Below are 7058 nucleotides of genomic sequence, written 5' to 3' on the forward strand. Positions count from 1 at the left end.
AGGTTCTGCAACCTCTCGAGGATAAATACAGACGTCTCCGTACCGATCCGCGAGACTCTACTAAACCAGCTCATGACTCACGAGACTTGTGTAACCTAGGCTCTAATACTAACTTGTCACGACCCCAAATGCCCGGTCGTGATGGTGCCTATCACATTACTATGCAAGCCAACCTAACCATATAACCACAACAAATATCCTTTCATAAAAATCATTTTTCTAACACGGGTTTGAATACCAATTTTCATAAGAAGTGTTTAAAAAAACTGAAATATGCGAAAGTCAATAAAACATAAGACAACACAGCCCAAACATCTGGTGTCACGAGTCTAGAGCCTCTAAATACACAACCGACTGTCTAATACATCAATAGTCTGAAAATACGGAAAAAGGAACAAGATAGGAAGGAGTAAAGCAGGGCTGCCGATGCCATACAGCTACCTTTCAATCTCTAGAAAACTCTGGATAAGCTGTGGACCCTCACTCTGCCGCTCGAGCACCTGGATCTGCACACAAGGTGCAAGGAGTAACGTGAGTACGCCAACTCAGTGAGTAACTAAGGTAAATAAGGTCTGAAAGCAGTGACAAGCAGTTAAAATCATATAAGAAAGTAAACAACAATATAACTGGTCAAATTCCACCGTTTGTAAACCAGCTTTATCATAAAACTCTAGTTTCAATTGGAATACTTGAAATCATTTACTTGGCACATTTTCAACAAAGGCTTATTTTAAAAGAAGAGTGAAATCAGTGAAAAACTATCATAACTGGGCCCCTCGGGCAAGGTATCACTCAGAAAATGGCCTCTCGGGCAACCTCTCAGTCACTCGTGACTCAGCTCTCGTCGCTCAATATACAATCTCAGCACTCAGGCTCATTAATATCTTATAATACTAATAACCATAGTAACCCTTGTGGTGTGCAACCCGATCCATAATTTATAGTCAACTACGCTCACTGGGGGTGTACAGATTTCGGAGGGGCTCCTACAGCCCAAGCATCCGGCGCGCAGCCCGATCCAATATATATATATATCGCTGCAGCGTGCAGCCCGATCCATATAAGTATCGCTGTGACGTGCAACCCGATCCATAATTCACACATATATAAATATCCTCACCATTAGGTTCTCAACCTCTCTCAGTCATTAACCTCACAGCCTCTCGGGCATAATAGTAGAAGTTAGGGAACTCAGTCCAAACAATCCTCACATTTAAGAAGTAGAGTGATAAAACCAGTTTTAAACAATAAACAGGTAAAACATGACTGAGGATATGCTTTCAAACAAGTAGAGTGAGGAAAGATAGTAAAAATGCCCTTAAGGGTCTCAACAGGTCGGCACAAGGCCCCAAACATGGCATACAACCCATAATATAGTATAAATGACTAAAGTACGGAATATCATAAGGTTCCAAATCAAATATGTGGCTTAACAATCGCTATGGGATGGACCAAGTCACAATCCCTACCGGTGCACGCCCACACGCTCGTCACCTAGCATGTGCGTCATCGCATATCAAAATAAGTCAAATACCGGGGTTTTACCCTCAGTTCCAGATTTACAATGGTTACTTACCTCAAATCGGTGGTAATATTACTCCGCGATGCCTTTTCCCCTTGAATTGGCCTCCACTCACGTCAAATCTATCCAAAATCAGAATCACAACATCAAAATATGCTAAGGGAACGCAGCCCAAGCAAAAATAATTAATTAATACCAAAATTCTCGAAATTGCCAAAACCTGACCCCCGGGACCATGCCTCGAAACTCGGTAAAAATCACATCAACGGAATTCTTATCCTTCCACGAGTCCATACATACCAAGAACACTGGAATCGGAGTCCAAATGGCCCCTCAAATTTCCATCTAAAAGTCTCTTAATCTCAAACCCTAATTCTCAATTTTTAGCCTTTAATTTCCATTATTTACGGCTCCAATCCGTGAAATAATACCATGGAAATGAGTTTTAGGTCCAAAATCCTTACCTCAATGAAGTCTCCTTGAATTCTCTCTTCAAAATCGCCCAAAACTTCAGAATTCGCGTTTAAAAATGGTGAAACCCTCTGAAAATTGCGAAGGAAGAAATATATACATTTTGACCCAGGACTTTTTGCACCTGCGGTCAATCCACCGCATCTGCGGTCCCAAAAGCCACATCTGCGGTTTCCACTTACTCGACCAGTTTCCGCTTCTACGGTAAAAAATACCGCACCTGCGCTATCACAGGTACGCCTCCTCGGTCGCTTCTGCGGTTTCAGATAGCCTTGTGTGACGACCCGACCCGTCATCTCATGAGTTACTGTCTCGTTCGTCCCATTTTTTGCTTCCTCATGTTTCATTATTGGTATTGGGTGCATTAGAATTTATTTGGAGCGATTTTGATAAGAAATGAGACATTTAGTCTCTTTTAAGAAGGTTTAAGTTGGAAAAGTCAACCGGACGTTGACTTATGAGTTAGAGGGATCGAATGTGAATTTCGACGGTTCGGTTAGTTCCGGGAGGTGATTTGTGACTTAGGAGCAGGACCGGAAGTAATTTTGGAGGTCCGGTGTTGAATTAGGCTTGAATTGGCGAAGTTAGTATTTTGGCGAATTCCGGTTGATAGGTGAGATTTTGATCCGGGTGTCGGAATGAAATTCCGAGAGTTGCTGTAGATTCATTGTGTTATTTTGGATATGTGTGCAAAATTTCAGGTCATTCGTACATCGTTTGGTCGGGTTTTTGATCGAATGTGTGTTTTAGAAGTTTTAAAAGAACTTAGGCTTGAATTCGATATAATTTGATGATTTTGGCATTAGTTGAGGTGTTTTGACGATTGGAGCAAGTATGGATAATGTTTTAAGACATGTTGGTACTTTTAGTTGAGGTCTCGGGGGCCTCGGGTGTATTTCGGAAAGTTAACGGATCGATTTAGGCACGAAAAATATAAAGCTGCTGCATTTTTTTACAGCACTGTGAACAGTAGTTATGAATAGTGCACATGAACAATACCCATGAACAGTGCCCCGTAACAGTATCGTTGAATAGTGCCGTGAACAGTATCCCGTAACAGTACCCCATGAACAGTAACACAGGGTGAACAGTAACACGGGGTGAACAGTAACACAGGGTGAACAGTAATTTCGAAAAATTGAGGGCAGAATGTTTACATTTCATACGCGATAAATACCCCATTTCTCCACAATTTTTAGTCATTTTGAGAGCTTTTGGACGGGGATTGAAGGGAGTTTCAACTAAGATCGATTGGAGGTAAGTTTTATGAGCTAAATAAATGATTTTATTGAAGAATCATCGTAGAAATCCATGAAAACATAGTCAAATTATAAGAAATTAGGGCTTGAGATTGAAATTCTAAATTTGGGATTTGAGGGGTCAAATGGACTCCGATTCTTGTGAATTTGGTATGTATAGACTCATGGCGAGATAAGGAACATTTTGATGTAAATTTTTTTTGTATTTCAAGACGTGGGCCCGGAGCTCGGGTTTTGCAAATTTCATGATTTTTGATATTTTTCGAGTCTTTTCGATTGGGTTATATTCCCTTAGCCTATTGTGATATATTCATTGTGGTATTGGCCAGATTCGACGCGCGAGGAGGTCGATACGAAATGAAAGGGCATCGCGGAGTAGTATTTGGCCGACTAGAGGTGAGTAATAGATGTAAATGATGTCCTGAGGGTTTGAAACCCCAGAATTTCACATCGTAACGCTATATTGAGGTGACTTGCACGCCGGATAACGGGCGTGGGGTAGAGCACCATTGGGGATTGTGACTTGGTCTGTCCCGAGAGATATTTTACTATATTTTTGGTTGAGATGTATACTTTATTATTGTGAATTGGACTTGTTGCCATGCTTGGGGCCTTGTGCCGACCTGTAGAACCCTTAGGGAATTTTTGACTGGTTTTCCTCACTTATTTTGTTAAAGAATTTATATCCTCAGTCATGTTTCCAATTGTAGGCTTCTTGCCAATTATTTGAATCCTTCAGGGATTGATATCACTGTTTTCGCATATTTTGCATATCATTTGACCTCAGTCCAAGGTTTTAAATACTGTTTTGCAAACTCAGCCATCTTTCTAAGATTTGAAAACTTAAATGATATTTCTAAATGATATTTCGGGCTGAGAACTACTGTTTTACAAATGCCCAAGGGGCTTATGATGATTTCTGGACTGAGCATGGATCGGGCTGCGCGCCGCAGCAGTGTTATATTGATATTGAGGCCGAGAGCCTGGTTGATTACATTGATATTGAGGCTGAGAGCCTGGGTGATTATACTGAGATTGATATGAGGCCGAGGGCCTAGATTTGATGCCACGAGATGGCTTGATATTGCGCTTGGGCTGTAGGAGCCCCTCCGAAGTCTGTACACACCCCTAGTGAGCGCCATCGACGATAAATAAATATGGATGGCTCGGGCTGCACGCCGCAGTGGGTACCAGAGGGTACCGTCATATGCATTGCATTGCACTCATGCATTTATTCTTTATCTGCATTATCTGTCATAATAATTATGTGCTCTTATTTCATTGACTGGTTGCTTTATACTGTTCTGAGTCTGAGGGGCTGATACTGTTCTGAGATACTGAGCCCGAGGGGCAGATTTCTACTTATTATTTTGATACTGAGCCTGAGGGGTAGATTTCTAATTTTTATTTTGATATTGAGCCCGAGGGGCAGATTTCTACTCGTCATTTTACTTCTGAGCTCGAGGGGCAGATTTCTAGTTATTATTTTGATACTGAGCCCGAGGGGCAGATTTCTACTTGTTGTTTTGATATTGAGCCCGAGGGGCAGATTTCTACTCGTCATTTTACTGCCAAATTACCTGTTTTACTGGTTTAAAAGAAATTTCACATGATGTTTCACTGAATTGTTATTTTAAATGATTTCACTGCTTCTGTATAGAATGTTGTGTGCCTTAACGTGTTTTCTTACCTTCAGTCATTATTTATATTTATTACTCACTGGGTCGGAGTACTCACATTACTCCCTGCACCATGTGTGCAGGTACAGGTATTGCTAAGGCATAGAGCGAGTTTTCTGCTGTTCAGTTTTCATCGGAGTTATCGAGGTAGCTGCATGGCGTTCGCAGACCCGTTTTCTCCCTTATCTTCTGTTATTTATGATATCTTCAGACTTTGTTCCTAATTCCATACTTTGTAGAATTTTAGTAAACTCTGTAGTAGCTCATGACTTGTGACACCCCGGTTAGGGCTGAGTTGGGTTGGATTTTCGTATTTTATCTATACTTTCCGCTATTGGATATTATTAAACCATGTTTATACTATAATTGTGTTAATTAATTGTCTTAAAAGGATGAATTGGGTTGAATGGATGGCCTTGTCTTCATGAGAGGCGCCATCACGACCAGGTTCGGGAATTGGGTCATGACAAGTTGGTATTAAAGCCTAGGCTAATTGGTCTCGCGAGTCATGAACAGGTTTAGTAGAGTCTCGCGGATCGGTACAAAGACGTTTGTATTTATCCTCGAGAGGCTGCATAACCTTTAGGAAAACTTCACATTCTTGAATTCTTATCGTGCGTCCTTGATTCAGCTTGAAAAGTAACTCTTACGATTCTTTCCACATATTCGTATGCGCGAACGAACACTCAGTATTCAATTTACCTTGATGGCTTGTAATTCCCCGATAGAAGGGCGAGACGTGATCTCAGTGAGTTTGATGTTAGGCCAGTCTGGAGGACTTGAAGCCGGATCTTGCCTATGGCTTGAGCACTGAGGTGCTGATTGTGCGAGCAAGTGTTTTGAACCTTTATGTTCGATATTGTCCCTATTAGTTGGAATCATGGTTGGATAGCTACGTGAGGAGTATGATAGTACTGCGAGATGTATCTATATGACTTGGAAGTGACGAGGAAGGTCTACTGGATGATAGATGAACTATTGAGTGTATGATTTCCATTGTGATAGGATGTGTAGTCCCAAGTTATGGGTGCGTGAAGAATCTTTTTATGTCTCCTATTTGGAGTGAAGTAAATTTCATGTTACAGTATGAGTTTAGACTCAGGAAGATTAAGTGATTGTGTAATGTGTATGGCAGTGGAAGGTATACAAAAAATATTAACTAAAGGTAAAGCTAGTGGGTAATTGGCTTATGAGGGGAATCTATTTGTCATACTAGTTAGATAAGTCTGGGAGCTGAGATCGCTTCTGTAAATGTATTATGACGAAATCGTTAAGTCAAGGAGACCACCTTGAAGGTCTAAAACATTAAAGAAAGAATATGTTCTTACTCGGTTGAATAGCCCAATAATGGAGGATTGAAAGGTATTTTCTATGTGTTATGATTCAAATAGGTGCAACACATGTCCATGTATCAATTTTGATAATATAATACATGTAATATTGAGATTAATGTTGTTGATATACATTGTGATGCTTTGTCAAGTTGTGGACGTGTTGTTAGGATGATTTTGGTGATTCTCTGGTAGGTGGATAGGCCCAATTACAAAGAAAATTGTGCCGAAATTTTTGAAAAATTTGGGACTTAGTAAAAAAAAATTGTCGCCTAAAGAGTGGGCTTAACTGTTGTGTGAGTGAATGCAAAAATTGCAGAAGAGTTAAAATTTACGATGATTCGTGTTTCCACAAGCTTATGAAGGAGTGAGTTTAATCTCACCATGGTATTACGACAACAATAGAGTATATGTGTTGTGATCTATGGCTTCGAGCCAAGTTGGGGAGCTTGCTATTGGTTAGCGGATTGTACGGTTATGTACTATGTTAGTTACGATTTGATGCATGCTGGTGAATCAGTTCTGGTTGTGGAAATTAGGCCGAGAATGGCACGAGTGAAGGAATTTTTTTGACAAGATGTCATGAGCTCGGATGAGCAAGAGATAAGTTTCGATGTTTACGGTAAGTTGGAATTATCTTCAGCGTCACCTAAGATCGGTGTTTTGTAAAAAGGGTTTTACGTCCCGGTTAATGACTCTTGATCTCTCTTCAGCGTTAGTGCGATCGATGGTTTGGAGGTACGCTCCAGATATTGTTGTGGTAGGTTGTAGGAGTGTGTCCCACGGGAAGATTATA

Source organism: Nicotiana sylvestris, chromosome 5, assembly GCF_000393655.2.
Source record: "Nicotiana sylvestris chromosome 5, ASM39365v2, whole genome shotgun sequence".
NCBI classification, from domain to species: domain Eukaryota; kingdom Viridiplantae; phylum Streptophyta; class Magnoliopsida; order Solanales; family Solanaceae; genus Nicotiana; species Nicotiana sylvestris.